We start from the raw sequence: 23,707 nt of genomic DNA, 5'->3' as shown, positions 1-23,707 counted from the left end.
TCCGACTTTGTTTCTGTACTTCACATGATTTGAGGATAATTCTTCAACAGACTTTTTTTATAGTCTTAGTTTATGCTGCTTAAGAACACTAGGCTTTACAATGTTACAAAATGAATCTCTGAGTTCAGTCGTAGACTCACTCCAAGAACACATACATGAACTGGAGACCTGCCATCAGATGTAAAAGATCAAAATAAATGCTGATAAGCCGAAAGCAGTTCTCTTCGCCAGGCACAGAAATATTAATATGAATATTTCCATGAATAATACAATCACTTGGACCAAGCAAGTCATGATTCTTGCAGTTGTTCTTGACTGACGGCTCACATAGTACTCCCATATTACATGTTTACACATTACATGTTTAAGTTTTGGGTCGATAAAGCTAAACTGAACCCTCTAATTGTCCGAAACTGTGTATTATCCGTAGCAAGTTACTCATTCATAAGACCATGCTGCGTCCCATATTCATTTACGCCTGTCCTATTGGGAGTTATGCTGGTAAAATGCACTTTAAAAATTGCGAAGACTTCAGAATACCACCCTGAGACCGCTTACCTTCGGTAGTTGTTTTATTTGAAGTATTTCAGTTCACGAGGCGTTCAAAAGATTAAGTATGGGAAAATATATGGCAAAATTAGCCAAAATTGTTCTGTAGAAACCTCTGATGTGTTAATAATACTTCTGTTCAAAACCTGAGTTATGATTTTACTGATAGTGAAAACAGAAGAAGATTGGAAACTGTGCTCTTTTTACTAGACTAACGTTTTTGTTAACCTTTTCTTGCATAGTAATTTAATGTTTGAATTAACATAACTGTACTTGTCTTTGTTATCGTATTACTCAGACTGACCAACAATTATATATTATTTATTGCATACGTATTAATATTAATCTAACGTTTTATTGAAAGTACTGTACATTAATTCATAATAATTAAAATTATTAATCTTAAAATAATTTTTAGTTATTTCCACACACTAACCTTCTTTAACTTTACTTTTCTAAAAGTATTACTATAAATTCAGTCCTCCCCCCCCAACTCTAAAGTTGGTTAATTGGCATTTTCACTTATTCTTTGTTTCAGTCAAAGGCTAAGGATCAACCACCAGCCAACCACAGCGTTCCAAAGTTTCCTTGTTCCTGACGTCACATGGAGGCTCTGATAGTAGACGTTGCGTTTTCAGCAGTTCGATAATTACTCATATCGGCATAATAGTATTAACTGACTTGTTGCACGAAACTGATTTAGCTTACCTTACAGCTCTCATGTAAATTGTCTTAGGGGCTCTTCACGCATCCTTTGAACATCTAAGCTAGCTAAAAGTATGCTACTCAATGCTTATCTGTTATACACAGGATCGGACTTCGTCAGGGTTCCTGAATGCATCCGCCAGTTTTGATGGAGACAACCTGGGAGACTGTACGATGGTCTCCTACCCCTCCTCCCCTATCACGAAAACCACTCAAAAGAACGTTTTGCTGGCAGTATTTTAAATGTCCTCATGCCGTACACACACTATACACTTGCACACATCCATGACTTTCAGAATTCGAACCAAGCCCAGTGATTAGGTCGCAAGCATCGCCAACCGCTGCACTGATCAAGGCGGCTAGAAAAGCACATAAGAGGTAAAACTTAACTAACAGGTTTCTTAAAAGCTACCTCTAGTTGCGCAGCTAAAATTTAATAAGGCCTAACTACCAATATTTTCAGAGTAATAGAAACATCAGTGTTTAACGAAAGAATTTTGTTATCACAAACTGCTGATGGCAACAAGTACATCCTAGTTGTCACTGATTTATTTATCAAGTGGCCTGAAGCGTATCCTATTCCTGATCAAGAGGCTATCACGGTAGCAGTGATAATGATGCAGCATTGAATTTTCATGTTCGGAGTACCCCTTCAGTTTCATTCCGATCAAGAAAGACATTTTGTTTCAGCTGTAACTAAAGAATTCTGCGTTGACAAAACGCAAACGACACATTTACATCCTAGCCAGATGATAACGTAGAGAGGTTTAATCGAACCATATTGAATAACCTCTCGCTGATGGTTTCCAGAAACCAACAGGACTGGAACAAGTTACCACTGTTTCTACTGGCATATCGGCAATGCTGTCCACGAGACTACCGACTATTCCCTATCCCGGATGCTCTCCGGTCGTGTAAATTTTAGCTGCACAGCTAGAGGTAGCTTTTAAGAAACCTGTTAATTAAGTTTTACCTCTTATGTGCTTTTCTAGCCGCCTTGATCAGTATAATGGTTGGTGATGCTTGCTATCTAATCACTGGGCTTGGTTCGAATTCTGAAAGTCATGGATGTGTGCAAGTGTATAGTGTGTGTACGGCAGGAGGACATTTAAAATACTGTCAGCAAAACGTTCTTTCGAGTGGTTTCCGTGATAGGGGAGGAGGGATAGGAGACCATCGTACACGTTCCCCAAATTGTCTCCATCAAAACTGGCGGATGCATTCAGGAACCCTGACAAAGTCCAATCCTGTGTATAACAGATAAGCAGTGAATAGCATACTTTTGGATAGCTTAGATGTTCAAAGGATGTGTGAAGAGGGCCTAAGACAATTTACATGCGAACTGCCTTATGATCTGTTTTTGGTCGTCCTCAGGATGCGCCTTCATCGCCTGCGGACTACGTTCAAGATCTCCTAGTGCGGTTTGAAATAATGCACAGTTTTGCACGAGAGCGAGTCAACTTGAAGACGGAAAAGATAAAGATCCGATACTACAGGAGAGCTACCAGGACATCGATTAAAAGAAGGTAATAAGGTGTGGTCGTGGAATCCGATTCGACGCTAAAGACTCTCTCCTAAACTACTGTCGCCTTGGAATCGACTCGACTTACACAGTCCTAAACAGGCTGAAAGACGTCGTAGTTTGGATTCGTTAAGCCATCAAAGTCGTTCATTACTACAAGGCTAGTCCCTTATTATGGCCGTAGTAAGTAGTCAGCATAGTGTATATAATGTAAATATTAAGTACACTGAGACCTTGGTCCAATTTGTATATGAATTTGTACATAAATTTATGCATTTATTTCTTGATTTAGCGTTTGATTTGTTTATGTCATTTATTGCAATTATTGCTTAATTATTGCATTGATTTGCCTTAGTTGTATGCATGGTTTCCTGACCAGGGATTGTACTGCACGCTTCCGAACTGACGCTGTCTGAAGGCAGATGCTCCCTCCGAACTTATTTAGTTTTTATCCGGCCGCCAAATATTTCTAGTATTTGCTGCTTCTCGAAATTAATGGAAGGTATATGAGGACACATACGGTTACAGGTACACAGAACATCAATTACAGTTATTCAATTAGAATATCTATTGCAGTTATACAAGAACCGGACCAAAATCTCACCAAATAGTAGCCAATTTTGGCGACTTCTGACAATATCTCGCTACCGTAGATTTTCTTGTAATATTATACGGAAAAATACAAAAATTCCACATATAATTGCATTAAAATCATCTATCTATGTACAAAATTCGTAACAATATATACTAGGCAACCAAGTAATTTCAATATTTAATCAATCCAGCTTTAGCTACTCGCTGTTTCCAGCCCTAAGCACTAGCAAATACAAGAAATCATTAATCAAAACCAGAACGGCATACAGGCGGATGAATGGTTTATGAGATAAATTCTTTTTCGGTAGTTTTCAAAAGTTCTGTCTCTAAACTATACATTTGCTTGCTATTTAAACTCTACCTAAGCTGCCTTATGATGAAGGCTGACGAAAGCAATAGAAGTTACAGGAAAGAATTACAAGTAGCGAGTTAGCTAAAGTAATGTAATAAAATTTCTATAAATACAGTAATTTGGGGACAAAATAAATTGATTATAAAAAACTTAACTATCTGTCTTGCAAATTTCACACTTGACATATGAATAATACGGTAAACTTATAACCTTGCAATGTGAAACGTATGAGGAAAACAAATTGACGCTTCGGTCAAAAAGAGATGCTCATACATCCGTATGATAAGTAAATGAAAAAATATAGAAATATCATTCTTACACGCTTATAATATATAATTAGAACTTGTAAAGGTTACTAGTTTTACACGGCTGGCCATCCAAAATGCAACACGAAGAAGAACGAAAGATATCAAACCCAAATTTATTTCACATAATATCAATTTTAAAGTGTTAATTGAAATGCAGCCTTCTTTGAGGTGAGAAAGAAGAGGAAATCAGTAATGAGTGTTGCCTCCACATTTGTCAATAACCTCTGCTACACGCCGCGGCATTGAGTGAAAGAGGCTTTGGACGCATTGTTGGGGAATGGCAGGCTATGAACTCTGTCTATATGCATAGACAGATGATCTCTCTCTATATACATAGACAGATGATCTCTGTCTATATACATAGAGAGAGTTCATCTGGTGTACCCATGGGTGCAGCCTGCCGGGCTAAGCGTTCTCCAGTCACTGACTAGACATGTTCGATGGAGGTTAGATATGAAGAATGGGCAGGCTAGGGTAACAATGAAATACAGTGGGCTGAGAAGAAAGCTTAAACAATGCGTGCAACGTGTGCTCGCGCATTGTCCTGTTGATTGATTCGATATTTTGGTGCTGGTAGGACGCGTTCGTGCTAAGCTCCTGTCAGGCGCCACGTGTTTATTTTACTGTGCTTCGATTTTGAATTTCCCATTCGGATTCGAAAATAAATTTCAGTGGATTCGGTGGACTGAGATATGGTTACATCTGTGGAATATCTTTTGGTTTATCTAAAATGTATGCTTAGTGTTTGAATTCATCGTGTTTTAGTGACTCTGACTGCCACGTGCAAGGATGAAAATAAAGTCTCCCGGGCTAAGATTGTTCTTCAAAAAGGTGCAGTTATGTCGGATCAAATTCGTGCCTATGATGAAGTTCTAGTGAAGGGTTGGTCAAGTTTACTGGACAGGGACTGTATTACGCTGCAGGATTACCACATTATGACACAGCAAATTCTGCTACTAAATTCTTCTCTGGATTCGCTAACAAGGCAGGTGTGTAAAGCGCTTCACCATGCTGGTTCGCAACAGGCCGATCATGATATCTTCTTTGGATTTCAGGATAAAAAAGCCTGTGTTGAAGGACTCATCGAACTGTTCAAAGGTAAGTGCGAGACTTTCAGTGTGCAAAATCCTATGTATGTTAATGCTAATGGTGAAGTTAATATCGATGAAACTGTGTTTAATTTGTATCTAGTAATGAAATTGTGTCAAATAGTGTTGAAACTTTATCTAGTAATGCTGATGGTTAGATGTGTAATATTAGCGAGAAAAATGTTGATGACGATATTTCTATAATTGATGTATGTAAAACAAAAACTGATGTATGTGCTGATAAATCTAAACCCAAAAGGGGTTCTAGAAAAGGCAAACGTACTGTAACTGCTTTACAGGACTCTGATGGCTTTATTCAGCCGCGTAATGTGGCCAGGCTAGCCAAAATTGTTAAGTGCAATACTAACATATCTGTTGAAAATAAACTTGAAAGCATTAGTAATGACAATGATTAAAATGTTAATGCTGTTGAAATGCCGGGAGAATCTGAAGTGATTGCAGTAACCAACCCCAAATTAAGCCAGTAATGGTAAAGTCAAATGTTAAATTTTCGGATTTTACTAAGACCTTAAAAGATGATACCAAGATTGAATTCTCAGTTAAGATTTAATGGTGAATTCTTAAAGGTGTTCCCCCTTTCGGAGGATGATCATAGACTAATCACCAGATATTTGGAGGAAAAAGAAATTGATAATTATATTATTTCCACTAAATTATATAGGCCTATAAAAGCAGTTATACGAGGGCTCCCGATAGACTGCCCTGTTGACGAAATTAAAGAGGAGTTGGAAAAATTAGAGTATAAGATACGAAAGGTCATGCCAATGCACAGGATGCGTTCAAAGGCACCCATGCCACTGTTCCAATTGCAAATTGAAAATGTTCCAGGTGTTGATAAAATTTACGACTTAAATTATCTAATGTGTTTTTATGATGAAGTTTCTGTGTATAGATCAAGTGGAAGTGTTGTGCAGTGTCATAACTGCCAACACTTTCACCACTCATTTAATCAATGTAAATTTAAGCCCCACTGCGTGAAGTGCGCGGGGTCGCATAAAACTCAAAATTGCTCAGCGAAGCGATTAGAAAATGTAATGTGTTGTAACTGCCGTCAGCCGGGACATACCGCGAATTACCGTGGATGTCCCAAATTTCCTAAATTTCATAAAAATCCTAATCAGAAAAATGTTAATGATAACAATGATGTTAAACCCTCTAGTGATACTAATTCCCAGTTCAGACCAACTGCAAAAAATGATATAAATATTGCTAATGTCTCAAATGATGTAAACTATGCAACTGCAACTAAAGGCAGATCGGATAAACCCGTAAGTCGGGTTATTTCGCTCAAGAGTGGGCAAAGTTCTGACTTTTCTTTCAGTGAATTTACTGATATTTATAAAGTGTTTAAAGAGGTCTATGAAATATTTAAAGGCTCTGTTATGAGTATTCTAAAAAAGATTTCAGAAAAAATGCCTGAACTGCAAAGTGCAGAACATGCTATTGATAAACTATTTGTATTGTTTTCAATGTTCGAAGAAATGTTTAGTTCAACTAGCAATGTGTAACATCATGACGGCTATCGCCATTCTTAGAGACACTATTGATTAAGTTCAACTATACTTTGGTTACCCTTCTGTATGGCTTTTTTTTTTTTTTTTTTTTTTTGTTTTTGTTTTTGTTTCGTGTGTTACTATTACTTCTAACTTGTACTGCTTATATAAATTACTCTATGATTCCATTCATATTTTCTTTTAATATTGCACACTGGGTCTTGCATTTACGAAATTCTGAATAATAATTATTATGTGCTGCTATTTCTGTGCCCACTGCCTCGAAGGACCTTGCAGATTTTCCGGATGGCATTTTCTTTACCGAATACGTACGCTTTAATTAATTACTAATATTTACCCAAGTTTGCTTATTAAGCCCATAATTAATTCATAATGATAAAAAAATTTAAAAAATATATATCTTGGGCATATTTTTATTGCATTGTGTTCGAATTAGCATATTTTCGATGGGGGTAGAGTCTTTTGACACAGGCAGCCCTGTGTTACACCATCACTCGTTGGCATTGTCCTGTTCAAATGGGGCCGTAGGCAAGTCCTGAAGGTAAGGAACATGTTGCAAAACCTCAGAAATATAGAGTTGGCTGGTAAGTGCACCGATAATGCATACTAGTGGGTGCGGGAGTGGAATCCAATACCACCACACACCATAATACCGGGTGCAGGACCAGTATGACGATACATAGCTTCTACCCACGGTGTCTCTAAACTCTAATCCGGCCATCATGCTACTGCAGGCAGAAGCGTGATTTGCCCGAAAACGCAATGTTATGCCATTCGGATGTCCATGTCCGAAGTTTAGTGCACCATTACTAACGCAGACGCTTGAGGTTTAAAGATAAGCGAAGCAGTGGACGCGTAGCAATGGTGTTTATCAGCCTGCTTAAACCTTGCCAGTCGTTCACATTTTCGGAAACGTGAGCCCTGTCAGTTTTTCACATCTGCTAATTTCCTTCACATATCTGGAAAACATGTCTATAGACATTTGCAACGACATGAGAGTATAATGTAAGTATCCGTGCGTAATTTATCCCTGTTGTAGAGAAGGCAATTACATATTCTTCTGCCAGTGTCTGCTTTGTCCTCTTTGGTGTGTGATCCTCCAAAATATTAACAATGATAGTTATTTCTAAAACAACAGGAATATGTTTTTCAAGTTCTTTAAGTCTTGTGGCTTAGCTGGTTCAAATATCTGTTATTTCACATAGCCCTAAAGAAAGATGTCTTTGAGATGTAACTGGAAAAATAGAAACCCCAGTCGTTGGAAAACAAATCATTCGGCTTATTGCTTACAAATGACATTGTAACAAAACAATTCTTTTAACTGCGTAGACGCTATTTTTGCAAGCAATAAATTAGCGTGCTCTATTATTTATATATTTGTACTTAGGTACCTTCCCTTTCATTCATATAATGCTTATGGCTATTTTATTCATTTTTAATTATATAAAAATTTGAAATTAGGTATTTCTTTCTGAGTTACCCTGCATCATTAACAGTGATCTTATGACATTGCCTATAAACTCAAAAAGTAGTTTGATACTTTCTGCAATGCTGTAATGCAATTGTACTGCAATCGAAGTAGAATTGCTCGTGTAGGCACCAGTTGTTATGTTATAGACTGCACTCGTTGCGATATGGTTGCGGATGTGGCAGTGCGCTCCATCAGTGCCATTAGCACAATATGCCTGTCCTCCCGTAGAGTGATACGGTGAGGCGATTGCAGTTGCTCGTGTATGTCAATCGTTCGATCCTGCATCCACTGATTTCATAGCCGCATGACTGTTGCTTGGTTACGTTCGACATGAGGAATAATTTCGCAGAAGAATGATCCTCAATCTCTGTATGTAACGATTCTGCCTCTTTCGAACTCAGAAACGAGCTCGAATGATACTCGTATTTTTCTACGAGGCATACTGAAGTTGCACACGCAAGAAGTATCATGAGAGAACAATTCACGGTATACAAAAATGAATACGAATACGAATCTAACACATTAATGTTGATCTATTGCGAAGCGCAATTTTACCAGCTCAGATGAAGTGTGGGCCCTTCGGCACTTGACTTTGTATGAAGGTATAATCCGTAGCGACCGGAAGCTTGAAAAGGTGAAAGAAAGAATGTGACCCTTTGTTACGGTGTGTGAGGACCCGTAATAGAGGAGCGGCGTCTCTGAAAGGCAGGCGGCTCGTCTGGTGGGAGTATTCAAAACGGTAATCTATCCTTTCTTTATACAAGTATTGTAAGTAGCGTCGCAATCGTCCATGCTGCACAGTTTGCGCTGAAATCGTAATCATTTGCATATCCCATCGCGGTATACATATGATGCAAATTTCATGCTGTTTGGATGCTTCCTTCATGGTGTTGCATTTTGAATGGCCAGAAGTTTGAGAAACAAGCTTTCAGCGAGAAATCATGCGAATATTTCCTTTCTTTTTGTTTATGTGAGTATTGTTTGCTTCATTTTATTGTTGCAAACAGCGTAAATTTCTTTTGCTTTTCTTCCTTTAGTTTTGAACTTTATGTGTGGCAACAAGATAATTGATTGATAGAATTGTGTTTGTGATAGCCATGTAGAATGGCTCGCTTATTTTGTATCAATTATTTCGCATCGCTGACATATTATTTATAATTAGTGTAATGAAATAAAAGTGTAGGAATACAGTCCATTTGTTGATTGATTATAGTTTGTGAAACATATTAAGTTAAAGAACATTTATTGTTGGTCAAAAGTCTAGCCGGAGAGCTAGTGAAGATAGTGACTGTTCTAAGTGTATTCTAACAATGCAAATATGCATATGGTTGGTGAAAAATTACTCCAATTTGTGAGGTAAGTGGATTTTGAACAAAAATTCGTTTAATTTGTTGTTAAATTTTAAGAACAATGTTGTAATACAGCATAGAATTCGATTTCATTTTAATAATAGTGTTAAGTGATTTAAGAACAATTTCTGTTTTTGAATTGATCAATTATGTGTGAACTTATAACTTTTAAAACAAAAAGAACGGTTTTACGCAGAAGCGTTACTAATTATGTAAAGAAAATTGAAACTATTTTAACTGCAGATGAAATTAATTTAATAGAACTAGAGGAATGTGTCGAATTATTGAAAAAAAAAAGAAATTGAGTTAAGGAAGCTTGATTCTGAAATCGAAGGTTTAATTACAGATACTAAGGAATTAGAAAACGAAATAGATAATGTTCAGGAGTACACAGATAAAATTTATTTGTGGAAATTTAAAGGTGAAAAATATTAAAAAATCAAAATAGTAAAAATAATTCTAATGGTGTAATTTCAGAACAGGTTCTTGAAAATATTAAATTACCCAAGTTAACATTACCGACTTTTGGTGGTAATATTACAGAATGGATACCTTTTAAAGATCTTTTCAGTGCTTGTGTAAGAAATAATACAAATTTATCTAACGCTAAAAAATTGCAGTATTTGAAGGCTTCGTTGAAAGGTGAAGCATATCGCATTATTCAAACCATTCAAATTTCGGATTGTAATTTTGAAATAGCATGGAATCTGTTAGACGAAAGATATTCAAATAAGAGAGAACAAATTTTTGCATATATTAAACGTTTTCTAAGCTTACCATTTATTCAAAATGAATCAGCATTTGCTATTTTAAATTTAGTTGACAATATTAATGAAGTAATTCGTTCTTTAGAAGTATTGAATCAAACCATTGATAATTTTGGTGACACTTTAATGACTTATTTAATTTTGCAAAAATTAGACCCTTCTACAAAATTATGGTGGGAACGTCAGTTAAAATCTAATGAGATTCCAAAACTTACGACTTTAATTGAATTCCTAAAAAACTATGCAAGAACACTTCAAAATAGCAAATCAACAAGTAATAAGGTACCTAAATCTGTGTTTCAAAACAAGAATAATGTTCTGGTTGCTACTTTGGGTTGTGGTTATTGTAAAGAAGATCATACATAGTTTAGCCAAATGTTCGAAATTTCTAAATTTATCGGTTCAGCAAAGGATAGAATTTGTAAAATCTAATCGTTACTGTTTTAATTGTTTATCTAATATGCACTTGCTAAAAAAATGCAAGAGTTTAAATACATGTCAACATTGCTTTAAGAAGCATCACAGTATTTTGCACATTGTAAATAATTCAAAGAATAAAACTCAGTTAAACAGTATATCTCCGCCTACGCAATCTATTCCTAAAAGAGATGAATTAACGAGTCCTAAGGACCTTTCAGCCACAGTTTGTGCCTCTCATTATGATTCGAATGCAAAAGGTAATCAAACCAGTCACATTTTATTGTGTACTGCTTTAATAAAAGTTCAAAATTCTGAACAACAGTTTGTGAAGTGTAGATGTTTATGTGACACTGGATCTCAGAGATAATTTATTTCAAAGGATTGTGTGAGGAAATTAGGATTACGAGTGAAAGATGGTTCCATTTCTGTATCATGTTTAGGAGAATTTAATACTATAAGTAATGGGGAAGTCGATTTAGTATTCACTTCTCATTTTAAAAGTGATATTCGTGTATCAACATCAGCGTTTGTACTGGACAAGGTGACAGATAACATTCCCTATGTATCTTTGCCATCAATCATCTTCGATATCTTCAGTGATTTACAATTAGCTGATCCATTATTTTACAAGTCACAACCAGTTGACATTTTATTTGGAGTAAATGTATTTCTGCATTTAATGACGGGAGAAATTGTCAAACGTGGTCCTGATCTACCATTTGCTCTAAATTCGAGGTTGAGATGGATAATTTCGGGTACTACAAATTTTGAATCTACAAATTTTGAGCCAGTATATGTAAATCATTTGAATACAAACACAGATGAGTTAGTAAATTCTTTCTGGGAGTTAGAAAAGTTTCCAAATGTACAACCTTTAACAAATGAAGAAAAACTTTGTGAAGAACATTTTAAAAACTCGCATTTTAGAGACACATCAGGTCGTTATTCAGTTGCATTACCATTCAAACATAATAGAGATATTCTAGGTGACTCCCGTGAAATGGCGTACAGAAGATTTCAATACTTGGAGAAGAGGGTGTTATCTATGAAAGAAATTTACAACCAGTATATTCAGTTTATGAAAGAGTACTTTTCACTAGAACACGTAGAATTAGTGCCAGACACAGATTATGAATTAGAGAATAAACACTATTATATCCCACATCACTTCGTGTTGAAGGACTGTAGCTTAACAACAAAACTGAGAGTTGTTTTCGATGCGAGCGCTAAAACAACCACAGGTGTTTCTTTAAATGATACACTAATGATAGGCCCAAAAATACAAGATGACTTAATTTGTATTTTACTAAGATTTAGACTTCATAACATTGCAATAACCGCTGATATTAAAATGACGTACAGACAGATAAAGGTTCATGAAAAAGAGATTTTCAGAGAATATTATGGAGAGATAGCCCGTATAAACAAATACAAGTTTGTCGTTTGAAAACAGTTACATATGGAACTGCAGCTGCTCCATATCTTGCAACCAAAGTTTTGAGTCAGTTAGCGATTGATGAAGGATTGAATATAGTTTTAAGAGATTTTTATGTTGATGATATGTTAACTGGTGTAAAAGATAGTTCGGAAGGTATTGCATTGATAGACGAATTGCAACAACTGCTAAAAAGGGGTGGCTTTGAGCTTCACAAATGGTTGACAAGTGAACCGTCATTGTTAAAAACCTCTGGCTTAACAAACACAGATAGTGACAATATTCATCGTGTAATAGAAGACAAAACATTGAAAGTTCTGGGATTGGAATGGCATCCGGACAATGATGAATTCAAATGTAATGTCGTTGTAATAGAGTATCAAAGTGTTTCGACTAAAAGAATTATTTTGTCATTCGTAACAAAACTATTCGATCCACTGGGGTGGATAGCTCCGTTTGTAATTCTCGCTAAAATGATCCTTCAGCAATTGTGGAAATTACAATTATCATGGGATGATCCTGTAACAGAAGAGATTGATCGAAATTGGAGAAATCTATGTAGAGAAGTTAAACTTTTGAATTCTATAAATATACCTAGGAAAACTCTGCTACCTGATTATTTTCGATGTGAACTTCACGGATTTTGTGATGCGTCTGAAAGAGGTTATGCAGCAGTTATTTATATCAAAACTTGCAATAACTCTGACATTAATGTTAAACTCGTAACAGCTAAAACTCGTGTAGCACCATTAAAATCTATTACGATTCCAAGACTGGAATTATGTGCAGCAGTGTTATTGGCACGCTTGATTCAGTCTGTAAAAGCTGCATTAGTTATAAATTTTGATTTAGTGCAAGCTTGGAGTGATTCACAAATCGTGTTGTCATGGCTAAGGTCAGATCCTAAAAAATGGCAAATATTCGTATCCAATAGAGTTTCAGAAATACAATCCATCTTACCACCTGAGAACTGGAGTCACGTTGATGGAAAGGAAAATCCAGCTGATTGTGCTTCACGTGGGTTATTTCCTGCAGAACTACTATCTCATCAATTGTGCTGGAATGGTCCTTCTTGTTTAAAGTGCAGTGAGATTTCCTTGTCTAAAAATATTCTTATAGATGAAGAGGCATTACCAGATGCACGTAAAACAGTCTCATTTGTAGTTTCTGAACCTGTACAGGAACTTGCTATTATATCAAATATATCTTCATTTCCAAAGTTACAACGCATATTTGCTTGGATATTATTAAGATTCATATCGAATTCTAAAGTAGTGTGGGTTGGCATCGTTCATTTATAATCGGATGACGAGACAAGCTGTGAAAATAAATCTTTTACTTTTCCGATGATAGAAGGCAGACGATTCCGGTATTAAGACGATGACGCGATTCAAAGATGTTTGCTTATGAAATACGATTCCTTCTCTTCGTTTGTAAATAATCTCATCTATTTCCTTCTATGTATGTAATTACTTTGTAGTTTGTAGCAACTCTTCATGTTTCATTAAATATTCAAGTTTTACATAAATCGGACTAGTTTATTAGCCTCTAGACAGCCACATCGGAAGTAAGTTTACAAACATCATATTCCTAGACAGTAAGTACCGATTCTACAGATTTGGGGGCTCGGCCGGGATTTCCAAATAAAGATTTTTGAATTTCAAGTTTAGCTATTACTTCTTTACTAGAGGTGGTTTTAGTTGGATGTAACCAAACAAATTTTGTAAACGAATCAATAACCGCGAAAATGTATTTATAATTCTTGTTAGAACTCTCCAAAGGTCCATATAGATTACAACAATATTCTCCTTTAAAAGATCACGAAATATATCGTAGATGTATCTTTGGAAAACACTTGGGCTGTTGGCAAGACCGAACGGAACCCTCAGAAATTCATACTGTCCGTTTTGTGTCACGAAAGATGTGTATTTTCTACTTTCTTTTAATTTTTTCCATGATATTATACCTTTCAAAGACCTAATAAATACTTTAGCAGAACCAGTTAAACCTAAATAACTTTGAACATCTTTTAAACATCTAGGTTCTGGAAAGTTAATTACTGCTTTCGTTTTAGAAGAAGAAGGATATAATTTCCCATCTTTAATTTTGTGTCCTAAAAATTCGATTTTACGCTTCAAAAATTGACATTTCTTAATGTTTAGTTCTAGTCAATATTCCGATGCAGTCTGTAATACGCGTTTCAATTTTTGAATTCCCTGAGCTTCATTCAGTTGTGGGTTGGCATCGTTCATTTATAATCGGATGACGAGACAAGCTGTGAAAATAAATCTTTTACTTTTCCGATGATAGAAGGCAGACGATTCCGGTATTAAGACGATGACGCGATTCAAAGATGTTTGCTTATGAAATACGATTCCTTCTCTTCGTTTGTAAATAATCTCATCTATTTCCTTCTATGTATGTAATTACTTTGTAGTTTGTAGCAACTCTTCATGTTTCATTAAATATTCAAGTTTTACATAAATCGGACTAGTTTATTAGCCTCTAGACAGCCACATCGGAAGTAAGTTTACAAACATCATATTCCTAGACAGTAAGTACCGATTCTACAGTAGCATATCTAGAAAGAAATACGTCTTTTTTATCTAGTAACGAAATTCGAGCTGCAACTTTCTGTATTGTCCGAATAATACAGCGATTTCACTTTTTTAAAGAAATTCAATGTTTGGAGTTGGGAAAGGACTTACCTACAAACAGCAACCTCCTTAGCTTGTGTCCAATTTTAGATGGCAACAAAGTGTTACGTGTAGGAGGAAGACTGAAAAATGCGCAACTATCAGAAAATGAAAAACATCTAATCTTATTACCTTCAAAACACAATCTGACAGAAATAATAATTAGACACTTTCATGTCAAATATCTGCATGCAGGACAGGAACTTCTTCTATCTTTAATTAAACAGCAATTTTGGATCATAGCTGATAGATCTGCTATCCGAAAAGTAGTAAGATCTTGTATCACGTGTTGCAAACTTAGAGCTAAAACAGCAAGTCAAATAATGGCTGATCTACCGGAATCTAGAGTAACACAATCGCGACCATTTCATCGAACTGGAATAGATTTTTCTGGACCGTTCATGATTAAACATCGTGCAGGACGTGGACAAAAATCATTTAAATGTTAGGTATGCTTATTTGTGTGTTTTGTAATCAAGGCAGTACATCTTGAAGTAGTAGAAGATTTGTCAACAAAGTCATTTTTAAGTGCATTGAAACGATTTATTGCAAGAAGAGGGAAACCATTTGAGATTTATAGTGACTGCGGTACTAACTTTAAAGGTGCAGACAAAGAAATCAGAAAATGTTTTTTGCAATGTAAGCAAAATCAAGAAATTCACAAATTTTTGTCTTTAGAGGAAATAAAAGGGATATTCAACCCGCCATCATCTCCCCATTTTGGTGGACTATGGGAATCGGCAGTAAAGTCAATGAAATTACATCTAAAAGGGACTGTTGGTGATACTGTGTTGACCTATCCGGAATTTCAGACCTTGATAGCGCAGGTTGAGGCTTGTCTCAACTCTAGGCCATCTTGTCCAACATCGGCTGATCCAAATGATTTAACTGCATTAACACCTGGTCATTTCCTAATAGGAACGTCTTTAACTGCCATACCTGAACCAGACCTAAATTATAGTTCCTTCAATCACATTGACAGATGGCATGTGAGACAGTTTATTTTTCAGCACTTCTGGAAAAGATGGAGTCGAGAATACCTGTCTCAGCTTCAACAAAGACCTAAATGGCAAAAAAGTCAAAACAATTTAGAAGTCAATGACTTAGTACTCATCAAAGAAGACAACCTTCCGCCTCTTAAATGGAAATTAGGGAGAATAATTGCTGTTCATCCGGGCTCAGATCATAGAGTCAGAGTTGTTAGTATTAAAACTGGTCATGGTGTCATAAAACTACCAGTCGTGAAATTGTGTCCTCTTCCTACTCAGACTAAAAACTATGAACTGCTTCGCATATAATATTTTGTATTATTTTTCTTATGTTTATCTTTTATTACAGACTAAGAAGTTTCAAAATGCTCCAACTGTTGAAATCCCTTGGGATTTCAACGAGGGCCAGGATGTTTATGTGAGTATCGTTTGCTTCATTTTATTGTTGCAAACAGCGTAAATTTCTTTTGTTTTTCTTCCTTTAGTTTTGAACTTTATGTGTGGCAACAAGATAATTGATTGATAGAATTGTGTTTGTGATAGCCATGTAGAATGGCTCGCTTAGTTTGTATCAATTATTTCGCATCGCTGACATATTATTTATAATTAGTGTAATGAAATAAAAGTGTAGGAATACAGTCCATTTGTTGATTGATTATAGTTTGTGAAACATATTAAGTTAAAGAACACTTTTCTTATGAAGAAAAATAATATTTGTTGTTCCCATTTGATAAAATAAGATCTTTACCGTTGAATAAAATTAGAATTAAACTAAAAAAGTATCTTTGTTAAACCTTAGAGTTTTGTTTCTGGATTTCTTTTCTGAATATAAAAGTGCCTAAGTAGAAAAAATTCAACTTATTTTTAAAAAGTACATTATAATTTAAACAAAAATGATACATAGAGAGACGGCTAATTCAGGATAAGTAATTTATTTCGTACTTAAATTTAGGTTTTATTTAGATACACATGATAGTGCAAGCAAAGTGTATAGTTAGAAATTCTTTAATATAGCTGTTTGTTGTATGGTGTTAGGTATGTCTTTTATTTATTGTACTAATAGTATAAACTGTAATACAAATTAAGAAGCGGGTATTGCTTTTAAGTGATCAAACTGATAAATTTTATACAATGCCAAACTAATGAAAGATCTTAAACGTCATCTATTGGCAATAATTTCTGTTTTGCAAGCCACGAAATTTTGCCCTGTGTATATTAAAAGCAAAAGTTATGGGTATAAGAAACTTTTTGAAAGGAAAAAAAAATATGGGAAGTAGGGGGAAATTTTAACAGCAGTAAAAATCAATTCTTTAGTAACTTATAAACTTCATTGTTTCATTGACGCTATTGACCTCAGGGACGTATATAGTTTGTGAACTCTTAGTGGTTATTCTGAGACTATTAATTCACCTTATTTCAGTAAAATAGGAACAAAAATGCTTTAAAAAAACAGAAAATTTCTGACACGGAGACTCAATATAGGCAGCAATTGACTTGCTTGCTGCAAATTTACTATAAAACTTTAATCTGTGGAGGATTAAAAAAAAAAAAAAAAAAAAAAAAAAAAAAAAAAAAAAAAAAGCTCATGTCTGTGCAGTACAAACAAGTAATGTTTGTATTGTGGAAAGGCAAGGAAAATGATGGCAAAAGGATCTACGCACAACTCAGAGAGTCAGTTTTCTTTTTGTTCCCCATGCTCTCTGCCATTGTACCGTCCTTGACTTTCTGTCTCTTTAACCTGTTCTTAACACCTGTTCTAGTCGCAAATACTGCAATTACTTTTGTCGAACGCAGCGGCGAAAATTCGGCGGCATGATAATATAAATTTCCCTATTCAAAGTTCACTAGAGAGATGGTAGATGGGTTCATATATTGCTGAAAATGTTTGAAAATAAGCTACCCAGAATATGTTGAAGTGTTTAACAAAAGTGAAAAAAAAGTTGTAAGGTTAAACCTAATTATGCAACTAATTGTACTTATTTAACTCTTCTTGTTCTTAATAACTAAACAGAAGTCTAACGATATTTAAATCATATAGACAAGACTAAATGGTGTATTAATGTGCTTATTGTAGTTTACAACTTAAAATTAACAAACAATAGTCCTTTATTATTTAAAGCAACAATATACAAAACTTAACCTTCTACCAGATTTTATCGCTCAATGCAATATTTACAATTCCTAACTTCAGCCGCCCATTGCCTTTCTAAATTCTAAAATTTTTCCGCCTCTAAATTCTGCCACCCGTTGCGGCCGAACAGGTTGCACAGTCTCCGGCGTCGGTCTTAACTTCTACTAATTACCTAGACTCATAGGGATTTTAATCATATGCTCTAAAAGCTACAAATTTTACTCACCAATCCATAAATCGACTAAATTGGCAGCTTTGCTCTCAGGTTAAACATCTATACTGGGTAGACATCTCAGGACTGGAAGTACAACTTCGCTCGCTATTTAGACTCAAATCAATTTGAATGCTAGGGAAGCCAAAGAAGGAAACGAAAGATACAGGAAAGAAGTAACATAAAAATAACGTTGTAGAGTCATTAGGTTAATTGGAAGCAGAAAAGATGAAAAATAGCAAACGCCTTCGCCGGGAATCGAACCACGGACTTCTGGAATACCGGCCCAGCGTACAGAACCACTACATCACGAAGGATGCTAGGAAAGTGGGAGAAATACCTTATAACGTGTTAGTTAAAATAAACTTTAAAAATTCAGTTTTGACTTTAAAGGAAAACAGTTCAAAATATTCAAACGAATGACTTGTCGGATGCTCTACAAAATTTCAAATTCTTTGCGCTACTTAATAATTATATGGGTGTATTTTGACAAAATTGCAGTCAGATTTCTCTAAAGTAGACAGAATATTATTTAACTAAAAAAATCCGTCGTTCTCTAACAAATATGTGAGAAACTTAACGAATAAATAAAATTCCAATAAATGAATCCTCATAAATATCATGCATATCCATTGCAATCTGGAATACAGGGAGTGCAGTTATTTGATTGATGCGAAGTCAAAGTATCGAGATGTTTGCATTTCAGTTCGAATACTTTCCGAACAATGACTTGTTTTTGTTTAAACTAGAAGAGATAAGGAAAAGAAATAGAAAAAATAATAAAAAACTGGTGGATCAGCATTCATAACAAAGAGGGGATTAAAAAATCCCGTCTTCTGATATGTTACTCCCCACTGAAAGGGTGATTTGATTGACGGTCGCCTAGTCGATGGCATCTAAAAACAAAACCAAAAAGCACCTTCTGAAACAGGATCAAAATTAAAACTGTGCAATAAGAACAAATGGTAAATATAACCCGAAATATTTCTTATATATTACTTTTTATAGTATTATAAATAAAAATTATTTTCAAATAACCTCGAAAATTGTGAAAATTATAAAAGCAAGTTAGATAGCAAACACAGTTTAGCGAATTATAGATCATCATAGTGCAAGTATGGATCCATTGTGCAATATTTGATTTACAGTTAATGAAATATTAATCACAGTTCGTTCAGTTAATGCGAACATTAGAAGAAAATCCTGAATTTATTTATACTCGCGTTACTTAAATTAATAATGCCTTTCAAGAAACAACCTTTTTTGAGTTACACTATTTTTTTACTACTAACAACATATGACTCTTGCTAAAATTCTAAAACTATTGCGGAGTAATTAACTTTTATAGGATAGACCTGAGTAAAACTAATAATTATCATCCATTAAACGTCAAAAGCACTATACTCTACATACTGTATTTGATAATTTTAAAAACAGATTAACAATGTATAAAAATAATTATTATTACAAATTTTAATGGTTCCTTTCAAATAGCGTTTATCAAACCTTTTTTCAAGTGGGGGGGGGACCACTTTTATAAATTAGAAGGTTTGCCAACCACCTCACTCTTTTCTCATTTGAAAGAAATTTTTTGGCATATATGGTGCTATCAGTTTACTTATATTTTTAAAATACAATTAATTTAGATTTGTTTAATTTTATATTGGCCTTAATCAGTTAAGCTAAAAGAAGAAAAGTTAGATTCGGTTTTAATTCTAGGCTATCAAAGTTTGAATGATCTTTATCTTATTAACTAAACGATAAATTAAATGTCGGTATTCTCAATATTGAATTGGATAAGCCTGCCGAGTCTTGCACAACTGTTCTGTGTCTTGATGTATGCTGGTAAGCTTATATGTAAGATCGCCACATGCATTGCCCTTTGTTGTTCGGATTAGCGATGAAAACTGTTTCTGGCACAGATACGTAAAAGCAAATTGAATTATATAGTTCACTATGTTGTACAGTTCATTACATTTCGATTTCACTGGTAACAAACTCCAGAAATTAATTATACCTTCTACTTGGAATTTATTCAAGTCCGGTGTCATTGAAGAGTTCAATTAACCGTTTTCTTTCATTCAATGACAATTTGTTATTTTTAGTATCACAATGGAAAATTTAATCAACCCACGAAAATTTTATATATTTACCGTTTGGAAAATAAGTTTCAAATTGTGACCTCAGAATTTCGAGTTGCAAACATATCTCCTTGCATAATTCTTTCCCAATAACGATATAATTTTCTACTAGAAAAAAAAAAAAAAAAAAAAAAAAAAAAAAGGTGGGTAGGTTGCAAATGGTAAAAAATTTCCCTATTTTCCACAAATAAGTTTTCTCTCAAGTCCCTTCAATTTCTATTAGGAACTGAGAACAGTCAAAGAATTTCTTTGTAGATAGAGACTTAGTCCCTTTAGTTTGGAGAATACATATGAAAGGTATGCCGATGTACATCTACGTGTCATCAGAAAGAACTGATGACAACAGCATTATACTCTACATATAAATTTTATTTCTCTATTTATTATTTTAATTTAAAAACAACACGACATTTTTGTAAATCTAGGTCAATCTAGGACTACAAAATCAGGCTTCGCGGACCAAAGCCTGTGAAACGCTGCCTTAAAAACCATCTTAATTTATTATACTTGATTTTTGTTTTCAGTTAAATATATTTCGTTGATTCAGTCAATAAATTTCTAAAAATCAGTAACTGTTCTTAGCGTACTGCGCGTAGAATCGTTGAGGATGAGCATTAAAGTTCACGTTTAAAAGGATGCGCATTAAAGTTCACGCTTTAAACTTCTCTGAAAGGAAGCCACTAAACACAGAGCTTCTCAAATTAGTGTATAATAAACTTCTCAGCAAAGTCAGTTTTAAAAAATTCGTCCCAGACGTTATTTTAAATAAGAAAACATTAACCGAAACCCAGATAAAATGCGAAATGTGTCTACTTACAGAAAAAGAGTACATTCTTGAAATGCGTGTTAAAAATAATTGCTTTTCTTTGACTTGTACAATTTTGTACCCCCAATTTCCAAGGCGGCATAGTTCATAGAAGGCCTTTCACAATATCAGCATCATAGCAATACATGGTATAGTCGTTTTCAAACTATGGTGCAAATAAAATCATTTTGTAAATGTATATTGAATAACTCGAATGATCTACAAACATTCAGTCACAAACCCCTGAACGTACTTGGGACGTCAGAAGACAACTCAAATCTTTCATTCTTGGTATCGAATCTAATAATGGCTTTGCAGATGAATGAATAGAAAGTCAAAGACGCTTGACTACCTTGAAAGGTAGTCAAGGAAGTAAAATCTCAAAATTTAGTGGAGTTCCCATTCAGAAGAATGCAGATCGTTCTATAATGAAAAGGGTGATCAAGTTTATTTCATTTCATAATAATTATCATTTGTATGGAAGAACAGGTAATTTAAACTTGGGAAGTCTAGGGACTTTATCTAGTGTCTTTACGTCTTAGATCATTTGGAGAAACGTTATTACAACTTAGAGATAGATCTAAATGACTGCTGTTAAGAATAATCTATACCACTGGAAAAGAAGGGTATTAGCTCATAGTGGAGCTTTATAATTATGGAATAATGCTTTATAACTACGGAATGCTTTAAAATTATTTAAATGGCTTATGGAAAGAATTTTGCGAAGACTCTCTTGTGAAGTCTCGTATATAATCGTCATTGTAGTAGTGAAAGAGACTTTCGAAGAACGTCTGAAGAATCCTACTAAAGTGCTGGAAATTTTAAGAAAGTTTAAAATAGAAAAAAGCTTTTTTTTGAAACTCGGAACTTTCTCCTCCGAAATCAGCTCTTGTTATCATTCTGAAAGCGTGCGCTCAGATCCTGGAAGATAAACCACTTTTTTTCAATTATATTGCTCTTTTTTTTCAATTCGAATGCTATCCTAAATCTTAAACAGGCAGAGAAAGATAATATATATAATACATGTATACATACGTACAGAAACGTTCCTATGCGGCCTTTACTTCTCCAACCATTTGTCGTAAGCATATACAACTTAAAGTTACAAAAACTGTTGTAAATAATGCAAATATCCCCATGTTGACATTTTTAAATTAAAATAATCCATTTTATACAAATTACAAAAGTTAACTTTTTATACGGTTTTCTGGTCCCTATATTTATACCAACAAAAGTTATACTCTTGATCAAAAAAAGAAAACACAAGAAGTTTGACTCCCGTGCGACAAAAATTGATAGAAACAGTCAAATACATGGCTTTGGGATTTTTAACATCCTTGCTAGCTCTCCGTGACAAATCAGTTAAAAGGTAAATTCGAAGAATTCGGGGTTGTGTGTTCCTCTTTAATGTAAGTTAGTGGTAGTATTTTGTGCTTTGCTACTATGTAACATTCTTTAATTTTTTTAAACATATGGTATGACAACTGAGTTTTCACACAAATAATTTCTAAGTGTTCAAAATCTAAAATTGTGTTATTAATATTCTCATGTTTTTATTAACTTAGAATCTGAACTTAATAATGATATAAAATTCCATTAAATTTAAACGTGAAAGAAGAACATAACTCGTTCAAAGATCTTGATGTTCTTGGTAAGTGCAGCCACAGAAAAACTGAGAATTTCACAAAAAGTATTGGGAAATTTATTTAAATGAAATGTAACTTTATGTTACTTTGAAACCTTAAGTTAATTTTTCATTCTTACTGCAGGGCCCACCAGCGGCCGAGCGGTAAAGTCGCTGAACACTGGTAGTTCGGTCCGAGGTTCGAATCCCGCGAACGGGCTGGCTGCATGGGCGTTTTCGTGGTTTTCCCCATGTGTAACGTGTATACTAGCCAGTTTCCCTTAGAAAGTCCTCCACGAAGGCATCCCTCCTCTTAGGCAGATAGCCCTCGAGGCTTTGCCATAATCACACACACACAGACATTCTTACTGCAAGTGGCAGAATTCAAGAGGTTTTACCTCATGTGAGGCCTACCTTTATCGCCAAAAAGGCGAGAAATGAGTTGTTACCTATTTTGATATTGTTTTTCAATTACTCGCGAGAAAAACTAAAATTAATGTATAATAGGAATGTGTAAATACTTGAATATTGTAAAAGCATTGATAATCTTTGAGAAAGGTACCTTAAGAAAATTGTAAAAATTATTGTATAAAATTTTATTTAAAAGATTCTGGCAAGAAAGAAGTTTTAGTCTGAAAGACTTTTGAAATGTAGTATTTCAATGTAGAAGAATTGGCACTTGCTTGGAAAAGAATAGAAGTTAACAATGTACTACTAATATATGCTTTAAAATGCGTAAAATTAACGGAATGTTAATATGTCCTTATATACAATGTGAACTATTATCTTAAAAGTAAGAAGTACTGTGATATGTTAAAAGTGAAAGTAATGCCAAAAATTTTAACTTATTCGTGTGACTGTGAAAAGAGCAAATTATTGTGAATATGTGTTAAAGGTTGAATGAATGTAGTTAAGCTCTCTGACGCTACACTTCAGAGTTAGCCACTTTTCAGAATAGTACCTCAGGGTTTAGAGATGAATATAAGGTGTGTTCTGAGGTCTTGTTATGTTGAAT

The 23,707-nt window shown here is 34.6% G+C and overlaps 1 long non-coding RNA gene across 4 annotated transcripts in view; it reads right to left on the bottom strand.

The window, feature by feature from the left end:
• Positions 1–23,707, bottom strand: part of LOC118188899 (uncharacterized) — an 85,616-nt gene that overhangs the window by 43,390 nt on the left and 18,519 nt on the right. Inside the window, exon 1 of one of the 4 annotated variants that reach the window (XR_015039116.1) lies at positions 18,138–19,003. The exons of the other annotated variants lie outside the window; for them this stretch is intronic. This is a non-coding gene — a long non-coding RNA (uncharacterized LOC118188899). Of the gene's footprint in view, positions 1–18,137; positions 19,004–23,707 lie in introns of those variants that run through there. 4 annotated transcript variants of the gene reach the window in all.

This window comes from Stegodyphus dumicola, chromosome X2 (assembly GCF_044657685.1).
Source record: "Stegodyphus dumicola isolate Sdum_Otavi_A_Nest chromosome X2, ASM4465768v1".
NCBI lineage: Eukaryota > Metazoa > Arthropoda > Arachnida > Araneae > Eresidae > Stegodyphus > Stegodyphus dumicola.
The sequence above is the reverse complement of the archived record's forward strand: the minus strand, read 5'-3'. Positions and strand labels throughout refer to the sequence as shown.